The 17,817-nt window shown below is 35.1% G+C and overlaps 1 long non-coding RNA gene across 1 annotated transcript; it reads right to left on the bottom strand.

Annotated features, from left to right (window-relative positions):
* Positions 1-6,937: 6,937 nt before the first annotated feature.
* LOC125172861 (uncharacterized) lies at positions 6,938-14,553 on the bottom strand. The gene is made up of 3 exons (XR_007154856.1): positions 14,486-14,553; positions 12,132-12,169; positions 6,938-7,203 (listed from the first exon to the last, which is right to left on the bottom strand). It is a non-coding gene; the product is annotated as an uncharacterized LOC125172861 (long non-coding RNA).
* Positions 14,554-17,817: the final 3,264 nt, after the last annotated feature.

Raw genomic sequence — 17,817 nt, 5'->3', positions numbered from 1 at the left:
GGCGGTTTTCTGGGTTATTTAGGCAGGTGTAGATGGAATCTAAGTGATCAGCAGGACGTGCGGTGAGCCCAGCGTCCTCCTAAGCCGCCATCTTGCCGGGAACCCTCCAGCTCCATTTTTTAGAGCAAGTGCCCTGAGTTAAAGCAATCAGCACTTCTTTTCCAACGATTGGTTGAGTTGAGGCATCTGACCTAAGCTGTTTGAATCAGAGTGAAGCCAAGAGATTTTCTGCGAAGGGTGGACAAATTCACTCTTTCTTCTATCCTGAATATACTGAAGAAAAATGTAGCCCTGGAAGTCTAGGATCACCAGAGGAACACAATTTAAGGTAAATCACAGAGGGAGAAACTGAGCCCTTAGTGATATTGAATCTTGCATGACCTACTTCAGTTATGTGAGCCAGTAAATTATTTAGGCAAATTCAAGTCAGATTTTTAGTTGTTGACAACTGAAAACATTCTAATTATTCGTGAATTAATTAGTTCTGAACTGAAAAGTAGTTCCAGTCATTCTTAGTCATCTGTTCTTATGTTTAAAAGAAACCAGTCTCAGACATATGATCAAATTTCCCATACAACTGTCAGTGAGTATATTATGGTTTTTACTGACTTTTGTTGTATACAGATTCCTATACAAGAATTGACTTCTTGTTGAATCCTCAGTGAAATAACCTGATTATCACCTCTGTAGAAGGAATCTTTGTTTACTTCTTAGTACATACTCTATAGTCTCCGTTCCTCCAACTAAATAATCTGAATTCCTTGCCTTTTTGAATAGGACTTCTTTTTAAGACTTTACTTATGGGTCTACTCTAATATCTCCTTAATATACCCACATAATTTTTAGTGAGCCCTAAAAATGGATGAACTCTATGAAATATTATGAGAGAAAATCTGTACATTTTTAAGAATATATACTTCTAGCTGTGAAATTTGCTTTTCTAAAATATATCTGAAATAAAACTTCTCTGTATTTATTTGACAGAATAATTCTCACTAATAGGTTTTGTTTTCGATAATGATTGGTTCTTAAATTATAAGATATAATAAATTCCTTGAGTGTTATTTTTCATTTTTTAAATATTCCCTCCCATATTTGGCAAAATGCAATGCTTAATATATATTGAGTAACCATTCTTAATTGGATGACCGAATGTTCTTAACGGACATCAATCTCATTATTATAGAATAAGCAAAGCAAAATTTTTGAGAAATAATATGTGTATCACATATTTTGTGATATTAATTCATGATATATCAATGAGTACCTATCATCTTCCCTGACATGTAAGGCTATTGGCATCAGTAATAAACATGATAGCCACAACTTATTGGGGACTTATGATGAGCCAGGCACCGTTCTAATTGCTTTACCTATATTAACAGTCCTTTTAACACTGAAAATTGTGTTATGAAAGGCATTATTATTTGGCCCATTTCACAGTTGAGGAAACTAAGTATCTTGGGTTTCTGTGTAGAACTATTTAAGATTCTTCACAGGGGGTTACTAACCAGCAAGTGACCATGCCAGGATTCAAACCCTGGGCAGTCTAACAAATGGCATAAAATCCAGGAGCCTATACCATTGGTATCCTACGGAAAGTATAGAGTGTTCCCAAAAAAGGGATGTGAAACTGAGGCTTAAATAAATGCTTGTAAAATTCATTCTATACTGTTCTGTCTGCCTCTGCATGTCTATTCTCCACTAATTCCCTTAGTCCAACAACACTTGCCTCCATTGCTTCTGCTTCCCCCCCACCAAATGTGTCATTATCTGTAGTTTTGCATGTTTTTGGTTTATACTCTACCTTTTTGTGTCCTCACTTGTGGACTTTTTCCTCTTCCTGGGTCAGCATGGATTATTTTGTAACCTACTATACTTGCAGGACCTGGTAGTTCTGCTTTGTTACTCTGGCTCTTTCACAAGGAATTTTGTCAAAGTGACACCATCAGTCACCTAAGAGGCCTCCACATTCCCAACTACAGGAATCTGGGGTAGCTCCAGTTTTCAGGGCTCTTGGTTTATAGAGTTTGAAATTTACCATCTGGGTATTAACTATCTAGAAAAGTCCCAGAGGGTGATAATTTAAGATGGCTCTTCTTTCCCTTTCCAGGGCTAATCAGAGTCCTTTAAATAAGGAAAGTGGAGATAGAGATGGAAGCAATGCTGTGAAAAGCTTATTGCCTGAAATGAATTAGGTATTATTCTCTTTGAAGTGCAGACTAGTAGACCATCTTGGGGTGATCTGGGACATCAGCAGGAGGAAGAGAGTTCATAGCTTTACCCAGTTTATTACAGGACTTTCTAGAGTTACCCCATGTGCTAATTGAGGACATGGAATGCAGGGAGTTTGCAACCAAAGTATATCTCAAGTCTGGTCTCAACTAACATCCAGATCCCGGCTATAAACCATGAGTACCAACCCCCTCCCGAGAAGATTGGTACTACAATGTGTTTGTCATGGAGGCAATTTGAAAGTGAACAGAAACCTTAAGTGCATAGTCTACCTATTTTAAAATTCAATATATTTATGCTTTGTTACAATTTCAACAAAAAAGAGATTTTTACTGACTTGTTATAGGAATGTCCTTACTATAATTGTATGGCTGTGTTACAATATTATTCAGCTACTTGGCTTCGAATTCTGGAATGACTGAACAAGAAAACAAATGACCTAACTGAGTGCAGAATTTAGTTTGTTTGGGTGATAATCAGGGCCCTACATTTTTATGGCTGTTGGAATTCCCTTGTCAATATATTTATCTGATAGCTGTGCTTTTAGCATCTAGAAAGTATATGATCATGAGTTTGTCTTTAAAAGGACAAACTCTATTAAGATTCCTTTTAACATGACTATCAACTTTTAAAATGATTGATGTTTAGTTGATGCCTCAATGCTTTATCTCAGAACTTCTAAAAATATAAAATGACTAGACCCTTAATACTAGACTATAGTTTCACTGCTGTTGCCATGTGGAATGATAATCAGAATCAGTCAAAAAATGATCTATTATTGTACTACCTAAAATACATCCATGGAGCCAACTTGGCAAACTAACAAGCAAAAATAAATAAATGAATAAATAAATAACCAGGACAAACTTTGGGTTTAAAAACATCAGATAAGAAATTCTATTTGCTCAAATGTTTCTCTTGAATTTATAATTGCTATTCTTAACACAATATTTTAAGTCAAGAAATTTTTTTTCTTCCTACATAATTTCACCCACACTTCTTTGATTATATGCTCTAAGATAATAATCATAGTTGCCAGTAGAGGCTTAGGAATTTTATAAACATCAATCAATGTCACAGCTAGAAGTACATGAACCAAAGAATACAGCCATAAATTCTGAAAGTGCCTTCCCTATGACGTTAGTCACACTGCATTAAGAATCATTTTACATTAAAAGTAAAATGTACTGCATCTTTATCAGGGCAGACAAGGGTTATATTATTACCTGGGGTAAAAGAAGAAGATGAGGAAAGGAAAGGAAAAGATCCTCTAATATCTCATTTGAAAAGAGATTTAGTCATGACCATTATTCTATTTCTTTACCTTCAGGCCAAACCAGTACAGCTCTTGGGCTCCAGAAATTCTAGTGAAGTGAGATAGACAACTCAGGAAGAGCGAGGAGTCTTTGCATCTATAGATTAGAAGCAAGTGGAGTGATTTGCCATGTAATCTGCTAGTCTTAGGTTTCACCTTAATAGTCTAATGTGTGGGGTGAAGAGGAGGATAGGGGTTTCTCGGTTCTTCCTCTCTTGAAGAAGGATTATTTAGTGCAGGAGCCACAGGACATGGAAGAGTCGGCAAGCAAGTTGGAAGTAGCGTTTCAAAAGAGGCCACAAGTTACAACGGCAGACCTTTAAATTAGTTGCCCCTCCCACTCCAAGTCAGAAACCCTAGAGACAATGCTAAGTTGTACCCTTGACTCACAACAGAAATGGAGTAAGAAACTGAGCTCTCCGTAGTGGTTAAAGTATGTTATTAAAGTTTCCTACATCTAGTGCTGAGGCACTGAGCCTAGAGAACATAGATGTCTGTTCTTCAAAATTACAAACGTCCTGTGGTTTCTGGCAGTAAAATAGTATTTCTTGTGGAGTCTAGATTACCTTAAATGTCCCACACCAACTCTTATGTTTCTTGGAATCTATGCAGCTCAGGGTTACTCCTGCTAACTTCCTTGAAAGGAAAACTCCTGAGGAAAACTGAGGTTATCTCTAAAATGCTCTATCAAAAGTATATTACTAGTTTTAAACCTTCAATAGTTGATTCAAGAAAGCAAGCCAGTGTGTCACTATAGGGTGTTGTGTACCTAGCTCACACAAATGACTGGTTTATAAACACATAGATCGGTGTAGGCTTTCATAATCAACCAGATCTTATATGAAATATTTTTAATATCACCTTTGCCTAAAACAGAGCTTGTGAAGACACCATCATTTTCTACTGACTGTAGTTGAAATATGTGAAGTCCTTGATAAAACTAACAGCTTCTTCTCACACATCCTATCTATCTAACAAGGTAAATTTACATCACACAGTTTCAGTCATCTAAGAGGAATCAACTCAGAGATTTGGAAAGTATACAGTCTATTTCTGTTACCTGAGTACTGATTCCTCTTTTACTCTGCAGGAGATAGCATCCTTTAGTAAGTGACCTGAAGAACCCGGATTTACCTTGGGTAGTGTTGTATTAGATACTACCATGTGACAAGATTAATTTGCAGATGTATCCATGTGTAGCTGTTTCATCCTGCTTAAACCTCTAGGAAATAAAGTTTAAATATCAGGAAGAAAAGGAATTTTATGACACTGAATATAGTGATTTAAAATTAATTGTTAGGGGCACCTGGGTGGCTCAGTCAGTTAAGCATCCGACTCCGGCCCAGGTCATGATCTCACAGTGTGAGTTCGAGCCCCACGTCGGGCTCTGTGTTGACAGCTCAGAGCCTGGAGCCTGCTTCGGATTCTGTGTCTCCCTCTCTCTGACCCTCCCCCATTCATGCTCTGTCTCTGTCTCAAAAATAAATAAACATTAAAAATTAAAGAAAAATAATAATAAAAATAAAATTAATTGTTAGAATTTTTGTAAGCAATTCAAAATAATTAAATTCTATCATAACACATGTCAAAGAGAATCTTTGACAGTCTCCAGCGCCAGTGTTCCATTTGGAAAGCCTCTAGCTCACAATGAAAACTGCTGTATTGGTGATTAGGTGAATTCATTCAAATTGATAGTCTCTGGAATATCTCTCTGAAATTGTTATATTTCTGGGATTCCTATCATTGCATCTACTATGAAATGCATAATCTCATGAAACTGAAAAATCCAAATCAGGCAACTCTTGCCATTATAATTTTTTTATATTTTCCTGAAAGACAAATTCAGTTGTCCTAAACTATTGATTCTAGAAACTTTTAAGATAGTCTCAAAATGTAGTCTGATTTATTTTCATGAAGATATGACCTTCTCCCCTAGGTTATAAATACTTTTACATGTTGAATGTCACCTTAATATTATATTAAGCTTCTGTCTCAAAAAATGAATCACTCCATTAAATATTTTTCATAGGAAGCATGCAGAGTTTAGACACAATTATGCCACTACTGTGTCTAACCTCTCTCTCACCAAGAAAATGGCTCAAAATAGAATAAGCTCTTCACTATGCTCATTGATCTTGCCTTGATTCCACAAATAGATTGTGTTCTAGCATGTACAGTCTTAGAATAGGTCCTGTAGTAGTGCATCAACAAAGCCTGTATCATAATTTTACTTTAAGGCCCAAACTCAGAATCTTCTGGCATTTAAATTCCCTATTATATGCAATAGTGCATGAATATAGCCCCACCCCTGTTTTTGTAACCTCTAAGTAATTTACAAACTATTTTAGACTAATACCCCTTATCAAGTAGACCTAAAGCAAGTGTCCACTTGTAAGTTGGTGGTTTGATGTATTATTAAAAAAAAAAAGACTCAGTATAAAAAAAAAATAAACTACCAGAAAGAATAGTTTAGTATGAAATGAAAATTAAATCATGAGTTTTGAAAGATTTTATCAGGGACACCTAGGTGGCTGAGTCAATTAGAGCATCAGGCTTCAGCTCAGGTCATGATCTCATGGTATGTGAGTTGGAGCCCTGCATCAGGTTCTGTGCTGACAGCTCAGAGCCTGGAGCTTGCTTTGGATTCTGCGTCTCCCTCTCTCCCTGCTCCTCCCCCATTCACACTCCGTCTCTCTCTGTTTCTCAAAAATGAATAAATGTTAAAAAAATGTTTTTAAAAAATAATTTTGTTCAAAAAATTAAAAAAAGAATTTATCAAAGTTTAAATTAATACTAAATTAATTACTTCTTCCAACAGATTAATTCTACCATTTTGGGATATTTTGCTGGAATTCATCCTAAAATGTTCACTGAGATACACCCCTACCAAAACACGCACACACACACACACACACACACACACACACACACACATACACAAAGGAAAAAAAAGGAGAGAGAGAGAGAGAGAAAGAGAGAGAAGCCGGAGGAGGGAGGAGTTCAAATATTTGTGGATGTTTGTGAACAACAAGATGATAAAATAGTAATGGCATATCTTTAAACAAATTATGTCAAAACCAGATCTTCCTTGTTTTATGTTGCAATACATTATAAATTTGCCCAAGGAAGTTGGCAGTGAAAATGCTCTCTTTTAAAAATAAAAATGGTCTTTCCCACAGATTCCACTATAACTCAATTCTCTTTGGAAATAAGATGGTCCCTTACCACTTACCTTTAATTCTTTATAATCACTTTTAGCTATTCTGTATTATCAATATATCCTTTTTTTTTTGAAGAAATTTATTTTGCTTCTTTTAAATATTAGTAACCCTCCAGTTCTTGTGGTGCTGGATTATCAGTTTTAATTTTTATTTTATTTTATTTTTTATGTATTTATAAGCACGTAAGTATGTATCTATTTATTCAGTCTCGTGTTATTCACTGAAAGATTATAACTTGCCCGGGACTATGTTGTGGAGAGAAAAGAGCATACTGACAAAGCTTTCCCCAACCTATTTGTGAATTGCCTGACACCACGCTTCTGCCTGAGCTTCCAGACCAGACACCTTCTACATGCCAAGGGGTTTCCAGCAGTTTCGTGTTCCTCAGATGCAGATTATTTTTCCTCAGTGATGGGGCGGTCCAGGTTCGGTCTGATGAAAAAACCAACAGACCTGTTAGTTTGTCATTTTTTCAAGCCCTGTCATTCATATAATGTAATATTGTGAGTCACTTTAAATCCATTTAATCATGGTCTAAATGTGTTTTCTCACAAATGACAAAAATTACATTTAATGTCTTTGTCCAGTTCCTTCATATTATACCATTTTTGGATCCCTATGGGTAAATCAGCCACCATTTCCATTCTCCTACCATCCATCCATACCTAAATAAGAGCAGCATCTCTGACTCTTTATCACATAAGCTGACTGTGTACTAAAAACAACTGCATTCCCCTTTATAATACTTGTCCCTTTTGCTTACAGTAAAATTCCTACTTAAGCTTCAGGTCAACTATAAGTCAAAGGTCCATGATGATAAAATTAAATTATGAATAAAAAAGATTCCTTTCCAGGCTAATACAAGGGGAGGGAGAAAAAGTTTATTATCTATAAATCACAGCAATAATTAGAATTTCTCTTATTTAGATGTTTCCCTGGGTAGTATCATAATATGAAAATGCCCCAATTCTAGTAAAATTTTGAAATTTTAAAATCGTTTATATTGCATAATTAATAAGATTTAAGTTATCATGTTGGTTGAATTATGTTCTCAAAACTTGTCTCTTGGATTTGTATTTATAAACAGCAGCTGTGTAAACTGTGTGAATTCCTAATAAGCTCACTTATTAAGTGGAATTAAACTATTCCTCATTTGTTTATAGCTTGTAGTAAAAGATCCACAGATTGTTGATATAACTTACAAAAAACGTATGTGATGAGATTGCTCTACAAATTATCTTTTAAAATTAATTATATTTATAGTAATCATCTTAAATTCCACCTAAAATAGTTTGTTGCACTTTTAAAATATGTGTACATTTCCAAGGACATTTAGAATACATTATATCTAAGAAAAGCACTAAAAAAGTAGAATCTTTTCATGCATAATGTTTATCGGTGCATCCCGAGTTTCTGTATTTGTGTTTCTTTTTACCCACTGCAGTCTTCTGGTGGTAAATTATACACTCTGTACATGGAAAATTTTTCAATTTTAGTTATTGTTTTACTCTACAATTATATACTGAATTCGAACCATATGCTATGAACTATGCTAATCAAAAAGAACTGAGACAATTGGGAGAGAGGAAACACATTTTTTTTAAGTTTATTTACTTATTTTGAAAGGGAGAAGAGCACATGCATGCATGCACATGTGTTCAGAGGAGGGGCAGAGAGAGAGAGAGAGAGAGAGAGGGAGAGAGAGAATCCCAAGGGGCTTGATCTCACCAACCATGAGATCACGAACTGAGCCAAAATCAAGAGTTGGATGCTTAACTGACTGAGCCACCTAAGTGCCAAAGGAAACACATTTGAATGTACATATAAAGTAGTGTTATGAAAGTATTATAAATTATATTATAAACCTATTTATTTATGTAATCTAATATATAATCTAATACAATTTTTGTAATATCTAATTGTTAGATTAATTATATATTAGAAAGTACTGTTTTTATACCATATTTGTACACTATAGTACTAATTAGGGTTTTGTAAAATACTCCAAATGGGCAATATAATATGCAGAATGATGTAACAAATATCTATATAGCCACTGCTCATAATTTAATGTTTTCATTAAACATAATTTGATGTTTAATGAAACATGTTTCATTGTTCATGTTTCATTTAACATAATTTAATGTTTTCATGTCTTTGCTTCATATTTTTTTGAAAAAATAAAGTATTACAGATAAAACTGAAGCTCTGCACAACTCTTTTGGGTTGTCTTTCCTCCTTCTTTCCCTAGAAGTATTCACTAACGTGAATTTGTTTTATTTATTGCAATTCATGATTTTATGCTTTTAATACATGGGAATTCTAAAACAATGCATAGCATTAATTTGCATATTTTTATACTTTTGTATATGGCATTCAACTTTATGTATCTTTACTTCTTTTCCCATATCAATATTATGCATTTTAGATTTATCCACATCAAATTAATTCTAATAATTTCCAAATAAAAGAATTGATTTTGTGACTACTTTTATGTTTCCCTATTAGTGTGTGGGAAGCATTTCTCTAGGATATATTAGAAATGGGATTTCTTGGTAGGGTATAAGATAAATTTAGTCTGCAACCTTTCCAGAGAGGTGTACCAATTTACTCTTCCAACAACCCTGTATAAAAGTTTATGTTTCTTTCCATGCTTGCCAATTGTTGTATTTTCAGACTTTATATTTCTTGCCAAACTGATAAGCATGAAGCAGTAAGTTGTTGTTTTGATTAGTAGAGAAATGGGTTCCTTTCATAGTTTTATCAGTTTCTTGATTTTTCCTCTTGTGCATATATATTCTGTTTGTATTCATAGACCAGTTTTCTACAAGCTGTCAAGTTTTCTTTTCACATTTTAAATACTAAAGATCTAAAAACAAAGGTGCCCATGGATAGCCAGCTGAAGGACCATAATAATTTATAGTAGCTTTTAAAGTCTTTATGGTTGTCATGAGAAGCAGATCAACTAAAGTTGATAAAGCATTTATCAAGCCTGGCACATGATATGTACACAATAACATTCATCACCACATCATCATCAGTCATTATCATCATCATCATTATACTTATTATACTTATTATTATACTTATTATTATTATGTATCAAATTTCTGTATATATGTGTATCTGTTTCCAAACTCCGTATTTAATCACCAATTTTCTTTGGGTTATTAGATAAGTGGTATTTATTTTCTATTCCTCTAATTTTATATTTTTGTACAATTTTGTTTACATGTGTGCTTTGTAAGAAGCATATAATAGGACTTTAGTTTGTTCAAATCCACTTATTTCTAACTTTATAGGTAAATGAAATACAGTTATAAGTTAAGTGATTACTAATATATGTAGGCTTAATTATCTTACCTTATTTTATAATTTGATTATCTGTCATCCTCTTCTTTTAATTATTTTTTTCTACTTTCTTGTCTACTATCACACCGATGAAAGTTTTCTACATTTTCCTTTCCCTTGTGGTGTTTGGAAGCCATTCTTACAGCAGTTGCTTTTATGTTTTTGACATACAATCTTAACTATAGACTTTTCTGTCAAGGCTTAAAGTTTATGATTATTTTTATTCTCCTGAACACTACAAGCTCAGCATGCTTTAATTACTTTTGTGTCACTCTTCAGTCTCAAAATGTCTGTAATTTCATGTATATTTTGATTGCCATATAAAAACGTAATTTGATTTTTCAGTGGAAATAAATCGCATTTTTTTCTTTCCCACCTTCACTCTACATGTCTTTTTGCACAGTGGGTACTTTTTTCCTAACTGTCTCTAATGATCCCTGAGGCACTTTAGGTTACAACTAGGTCTAATGATTATGTATTATGGGCTCCTCATCATGTGATACTGGAGATATTGTGGATGCAGCCTTCAGGGTGGCACTCAGCTCAGTTTATGGACCCAAGGCTGAATGTTGCCTTCCCAACCCTGTCCCACTAGCCAGCAGTATCCCAGGCAAAAGAGAAAATGACTAGCATGTTGGAATTCTGTCCAGCTGGGTCAGTGGAGCATGTGACACTTGCTCTTGGGTTGTGGGTTCGAGCCGCATGTTGGGTGTAGAGATTACTTAAAAATAAAATCTTTAAAAAGATGACTAGCATATATTTGCAGCCCTACTTCATAAGTGGAATACTGGAGGGTGTCTGGGTGGCTCAGTAGGTTAAGCATCTGGCTCTTGGTTTTGGCTCAGGTCATGATCTCACAATCAGTTGTGAGAGGGAGCCCTGTGTTGGACTCCACACTGAGCATGGAGCCTGCTTAAGATTCTCCCTCCTAGAGAGCCAAAGTATAAGAGACTCTTAAAAACTGAGAACAAACTGAGGGCTGATGGGGAGTGGGAGGGAGGGGAGGGTGGGTGATGGGTATTGAGGAGGGCACCTGTTGGGATGAGCACTGGGTGTTGTATGGAAACCAATTTGACAATAAATTTCATATATTGAAAAAAAAGGTCAGTTTGTCTTTCATAATATTATTAATTAGTTCATATTAATTACATATATGTAATATAGATTTAAAAAATTGTTAGCTTTTCATGTAACTTGAGGCAACATGAGTTAAGTAAGTAACAGCCTGTGAATAATTTCTAGCTAAAATTATCCAAGATCGACCATATTTTCACACCCTCTCTTTCCTAATTTTCTTTATGGACTCACACTTAATGTTGAAGGTCATATATTTATCTTTTAGTCATTATTGTTTTCCATTTGCATTATTATGGCAATTAAATGAAAAAAAAAGTGTCAGGCAATAAGATGTATTAAGTACAGTATGCCTGAGGACATAATATTAAACACAGATTCTGCTATTACTATCAAAATGAATATTAAAATAACAGTGCCACTTTGAGGATAACGCTACTTTAGAGAATATTTTCCAATAAGCTTACCATATAATAGCAGATAATTATACTGACCTAATAAGGTTTCTGTGGAAGATAGCTAATAAACTATTGAAAACTCTATTCAGATACAAAGTTCTTCAAGACTACATTATAATCAGGATTATTGACAAAAACCATCAAAAATGAATATGATTTCTTGATAAAATTAAATCTAGCAATGAGAAAAAGAAACAATCTAACTCACATTATTTGGTTTTTCAAATAATAACTTCAGACCACATTCTGAGAATGCTCAGACCCCATTCCCTCTAAGAGGTTGGGCGTACATAGACTTAATGTCAGAGGCTGGGTCAACAAAAACAACTGCAGTAATTATCATGATTTTACCAGCATCAGAGTTGAAACACTGAAAACATAAGCATTAAAAAAAGACGTTTAGAATGCCAGAAAGTTCTGTGACTGAAAATGTTCCATTGGCCTTAAAACAGTGTAATCAGTATGTCTCATGCCTACCTCAAGAGCCTTGTCAACATCCTATTTTGTCCATTAAGCTGCGGAGTAAGAATGGGAAGATCATTAATCAAATTGGTGTCATGTATATGTATATGTAAATTGCAAATGGATGTGCAGGGGAATTCTGAATGGATATGCAGGCAAGATTTAGATGACAAATGTGTAGAAAGCCTTAAGACAATACTAAAACTTTTAGACCTTTAAAAATTCAAAGGATGACCTTTAAAAAGATAACTCCCCATATGGTTTTTAGAGGCTATAAGTAAACATTAAAATTTAATCAGCTTAGTATTCATAAAACAAAACTATAGGTATCAGACATGATATCTTAAATCAAAATACAGATAGAAAACTCAGCAATCTGTTAAATAAACAACACCGTAATGCCCTAAACTTGTGACATTTTCATTTTCATTTCATTTCAAAAATTTTATCTTGGATAATCAGGATCCTGAAATTAAAATATTTTTATTTCAATTCTTCAGAATATCTGCATCTTGTGAAATCTTTTATCCATGCCTTTTTACCACCCTTTTTGACAGCCTGGGATAGCCACTGTGTCCCTTTGTCAACCATAGCCAAGCACACTATCAACGAAACAGAAGCAGCTGGTCATTTGCCAGCTCTAGAATTTTACCTGGTCTTCCTCTTGCTGAAATCTACCAGCAGTGATGTCTTGTTTTATTTTTATTTGTTTTTCACATTAGCCATTTGAATGTGCTTTTGGTTTGTGGAGATTACTTTTTTGGGAAACCTAGACTAACATCACAGCTACAGTAAAATATATACTCACTACATTTTCATCATCATTCTCTGTATTGCTTCCAAAATGTGTGCTTCTCTGCTATCAACCACTTCCAAAAACTAGATTGTACATTTATTATTCAAAATAATGACTATACCTATACCTCAGACTAAATTTATCTTTAATCTTTTTTTGAAATTATAATGTATGCTTAAACGAATATACAAATATATAGTAGTGAGTGCATGTACGTGTGTGTATATGTGGAATGTGGTGATTAGGGAAGGTGGCAATGCGGGATGACTCCTAAATTTAAAAGAATTAATCTATATTTAGATATAGTGAATAAACCAAATTATCATTGTCCCTATGAAAGTCATGAGTGAAGCAGTCAAACTCCACTGCTTTACAGGTTATCTTGGCTCTGAGAACAGTGGGGACCTCTTTCAAATTCTGAGAACTAAGTTTATTTTTAACCATATGGAGTAGCTACCTATGTGGTATAATTTGGGAAATACCACATGACTGCCAGTGACTATATCATGGTGGCACTGTAAGAAATGTCCATCACAGGGGTGCCTGGGTGGCTCAGTCGGTTGAGCTTCTGACTTCCGCTCAGGTCATGATCTTGTAGTTCATGAATTTGAGCCCTGTGTCAGGCTCTGTGCTAACAGCTCAGAACCTGGAGCCTGCTTCAGATTCTGTGTCTCCCTCTCTGTCTCTCTCTGCCCCTCCCCTGCTCATGCTCTGTCTCTCTCATTCTCAAAAATAATTAAGCATTAAAAAAAAAAGAAATGTCCATCACAGAGAAAACAATATTTATTCAGCCCAGATTTATTGAGCATGAAATGCGTATTTGGGAAAGTACATAATCCTTAGAAGATTCAGGATATCTTTAGAAACAATATATGTTTCTCTAGAATAGGGAAATGTCCTGGCAAATGTCTATAGTCTCTTCCATTACTGCAGTATTTTCCAAAGTCTTTTCTGCAATGTTAATGAGTTATATAAATAAGATTCATTATCAAATAATTTGGGGGAAATAAATTATTGTTTCTTTCTTCTGGGACTTTGTAGTGTTTTTCTGTGTTAATGTGCATAGAAAGGGGATATTGCAAAGTTATGTTAACATTTTCCAAACTCATTTAAAAATGATTGCTTTTGAGATGCACACCATTCTTTGATACTAGAAAGGTAAGGCACTTTTGAGAGGTAAGAACTGTCATAGGGAAATAGGTAATGTTATTTTCTGCTGAGACAAGGTTCAGTCTTTATTAATCGTGGTTTCCATTTAACCAGTCTTTCCTCAAGGAATCAAAAACATCACATTATACTTTTCTTTGGTCCCCACTTTAATCCCTTTGGGCTCTCTTCCAACTTAAATGGTGAGATCAGACAGCCAGGGCTGTGGTCCTGCTTTGGAGGCTCCCTAGACTGAGAAGGGTTGGCACAAGAGGTTCTTGGTGTTGGAGAAAGTTATCTGACTTCTTGCTCCAGTCCTCACACTCATTTGCTTTTCTGCCAACTGAATTAGCTTTTTCCCACTAGGGGATAAGATTAATAGATATGAGGCCAAAATGGTCATTTACCTGCTTGAACTTAAGCTTACCTTTAGCAATGACATAGAGCCCTTCATCTGATCCTGTATAGCTCATGTAGGTCTTCCAAAGGTGTTTTTTTTCAACTTTTTATTTTTTTGGGGACAGAGAGAGACAGAGCATGAACGGGGGCGGGGCAGAGAGAGAGGGAGACACAGAATCGGAAACAGGCTCCAGGCTCCGAGCCATCAGCCCAGAGCTTGACGCAGGGCTCGAACTCACGGACCGCGAGATCGTGACCTGGCTGATGTCGGTCGCTTAACCGACTGCGCCACCCAGGCGCCCCCAAAGGTGTTTTGATCTCAGCCTGATAATGTTTATTAACTAGGCCTCCAAATCTATGCATACATTTTCCTTGGGTGTCTCATAGGGCAATAGAAGACAAATTAAAGATAGATTATTAGTGGTCCAGGTCATTTGTTTCCCTCATCTCAACCAATTTCCCCATAGATTCTTAGAAAGCAGTTCTTGATGAATCAGTCTCCTATCTCCATATTTCTTGCTATCAGCACCACACTCACAGCCACCAAATTTCAACATCTTAGACCTTTCCTTCCCATTCCTTAACCTCTAATTCAATGTCATTTCTTTTAAAACGTTTCCCAGATTTTCTTAGTTTAGATATGTTGGTCCTATGAATAATCTATCATACACATCATCACTAGATGATGAGTTTATTGAGGGAAAGGACTGAGTTGTTCATCTTCGTGTTCCTAGAAACCGATATAGTAGTAAATATATGTTGACAAAGAAATACAGAAACAAATGTATAAATGATTTAATAAATTAACATATGAAATAATTCAGGTTTTTCTTTTATAATTTTCTGATCCATTCTTAATAACATTATACTTTTACCTCAACCATAGCCATAGGCTTTTATGATGAATATCTTGTTCTTAGTCTCTCCCATTTCAATCTATTATATCCTCTACTGTCTTACTTCTTGTATTGTATCATCCCCCTGATAATTTCACTCTTCTCCTGGAGAATTCTCAATGACTCCCAAATGATATAATCCATGATAAAACAGAAACAAAAACAGGCACACTCTCAACTTCTCTCTTGTATAATAATGGTACAAGTTAGCTGGAATAGGATAAACTCTTCTCTCTCTCTGTCTTTCATGATGTCACTGGCTCTCCCATGGGTCTACTGTCTTCTCTTAACTTTCTCTGTCCATCAGATTCCTGAGGCCATTTTTATTTTCCAGCCATGGCCATCATGGCCCCTTCAGATTCTTCTCCAGATTATGACAGTTGAGCTTTAATCTCTACCACTTAACCGGCCTATTCTTAGTGCATTTCTTAACTTAAGCTCACTGCCTCAGCTTGATCATTTGCACAAAATATTTCAATATGTGCACAAAATATTTGCTCTCTAGAGAAGTGAGGCAGCATCTTATGATTAAGGAACATGTCTTTGTAAGACCCACCTTAGCAGGGCTGTGGGCAGGGTAGGTGATCTGAGGATAAAATGTGGAATGAAAAGTGCTGGTGCTGGATCCCGTCTGCATGGCTAACTGTTCCAAGTTATCTGTCCTTGGGAAAGTTTCTTAATCTTTTGTTACCTTAATTTCTTCATTTGCACACTGGTGATTCAAATAGGATCAACCTGGGATGTGAGGATGATGTGGCTGCAACATCTGCCACCCCATTGATTGCCAGGGTTGATTCCTCTGATCTGGCTGGCTAGGCAGATGTCCCCTTCCTCCCTTAGTGCTCCATGTGCATCCTTCTAGAAAATGTGTGCTCAGTGGGAGAGGATGACCTTCCCAGATAGAAGAGGATGGTTCTTGGGTCAAGGGTATATGAGAAGCTTCGCCCCTCTGCTAGAACCTCCAAACAAGTTCTTTACTAAGACAAAACTCATAAGACTGGTGTAAGTATTAAATGACTATACATGTAGCACGTAGAATAATACTGACCCATGATGTGTACTATAAAGTGTTAAAGGGTCAATTATTTTCTAATTCTGTCAAGGCTTAGGTTAAATAAAACCTTTAAAACAAATTTATCTGTAGACTGCACTCACTACCATTCTTGGGACAACTAAAGTACAACTGCTATTTCTTCTCCCCTGGGATTGTCCTCCCTGTATTACATTACACAGTTCAGGCTTTCTCCCTCATCGGTGTTCTTATTTGACCCTCATGCCTGGAAATAACACATATCAAATAATTGCTTAATTTAACTCCAAATGGAAGTCTTAGCTTTGAATTATGAATGTTTGACAAGTATAGTACTTTCTTTCACTATTTGCAGGATATATGTTTAATATTAAATAGGATTAGATTTTCCCCCCCACTTATAAATTGCTGATCTGAAAATGGAAACTCAGCACCTCATCTGGTCCTCAAGCTCTCTCTGCTAAGAGTCTTAAGTGTTGTCCCTTATTTATTAGACAAGAATAGAGTTAATGTGCACAACTAACACTGGCAAATTCTGAGATGCCAGCTGATCAGGCTCCTATTATGAATAATTATCTTATGAAAGACTCGTAGTTGTTTAAATTAGATGAATAATTGAAATAAAATGCCCAACTTACTAGTTAAAAAGATCAATTGCTTGAGCATAGTTAACAAAGAGTCCTAACTCTAATGTAGTTGTTAAAGTTGTATAAATGCTCCTTAAACTTTGTACATAATAGTATTCAAGTGTCTTGTCTCGGGAAATATTTGTTTATAACAAATGCTTGGTTTCCAATGCCATTTATCTTTTTTTTAGGTTTTTATTTAAATTTCAGTTAGTTAACATACGGTGTGATATAACTTCCAGGTGTAACCATCTATCTTTTAAAAGAAGGAAATAAAATGGTCAAAATATACTAAAAACAAAAATTGAAGGCTGCCCTAATGGTTAGAAAAACTGTTTATTGCATGACTAACCCTGTTTATGCCTAGTAGTGGTCAACATACAAATTCTGACCACCCTTTCTTATAATATAATACAATATAATATAATATAATATAATATAATATAATATATAAAATAATATAAAATAATATAAATAATTATTTTTGGTACTTCTTTAAAAACAATCTCTTCTTTAAATAACCAAATATTTTGAAGGTATTTTATTGCCCACAGACCCACTAGAATTTTATCTCTCACAGATAGAGAATCCAAACTCATCTTCACATCTAATTAAAGACCCCATTGGTTGATTTTAAAAAGTGAATTCTTGCATGACAAAAATAAGAATGAATAAAATCTTGAATGACTGAATAATCATGGCCAACAGGAAAGAAAACTCCCATCTGATACAGGATATCAGTTATTTAAAAATCAAAATGCCATTATCAATGAATCTAAAACAAACCAACAACAAGCTCTGATTCCAG

Source organism: Prionailurus viverrinus, chromosome C1, assembly GCF_022837055.1.
Source record: "Prionailurus viverrinus isolate Anna chromosome C1, UM_Priviv_1.0, whole genome shotgun sequence".
Lineage (NCBI taxonomy): Eukaryota > Metazoa > Chordata > Mammalia > Carnivora > Felidae > Prionailurus > Prionailurus viverrinus.
This window is presented reverse-complemented; position numbering and strand designations above follow the sequence as displayed.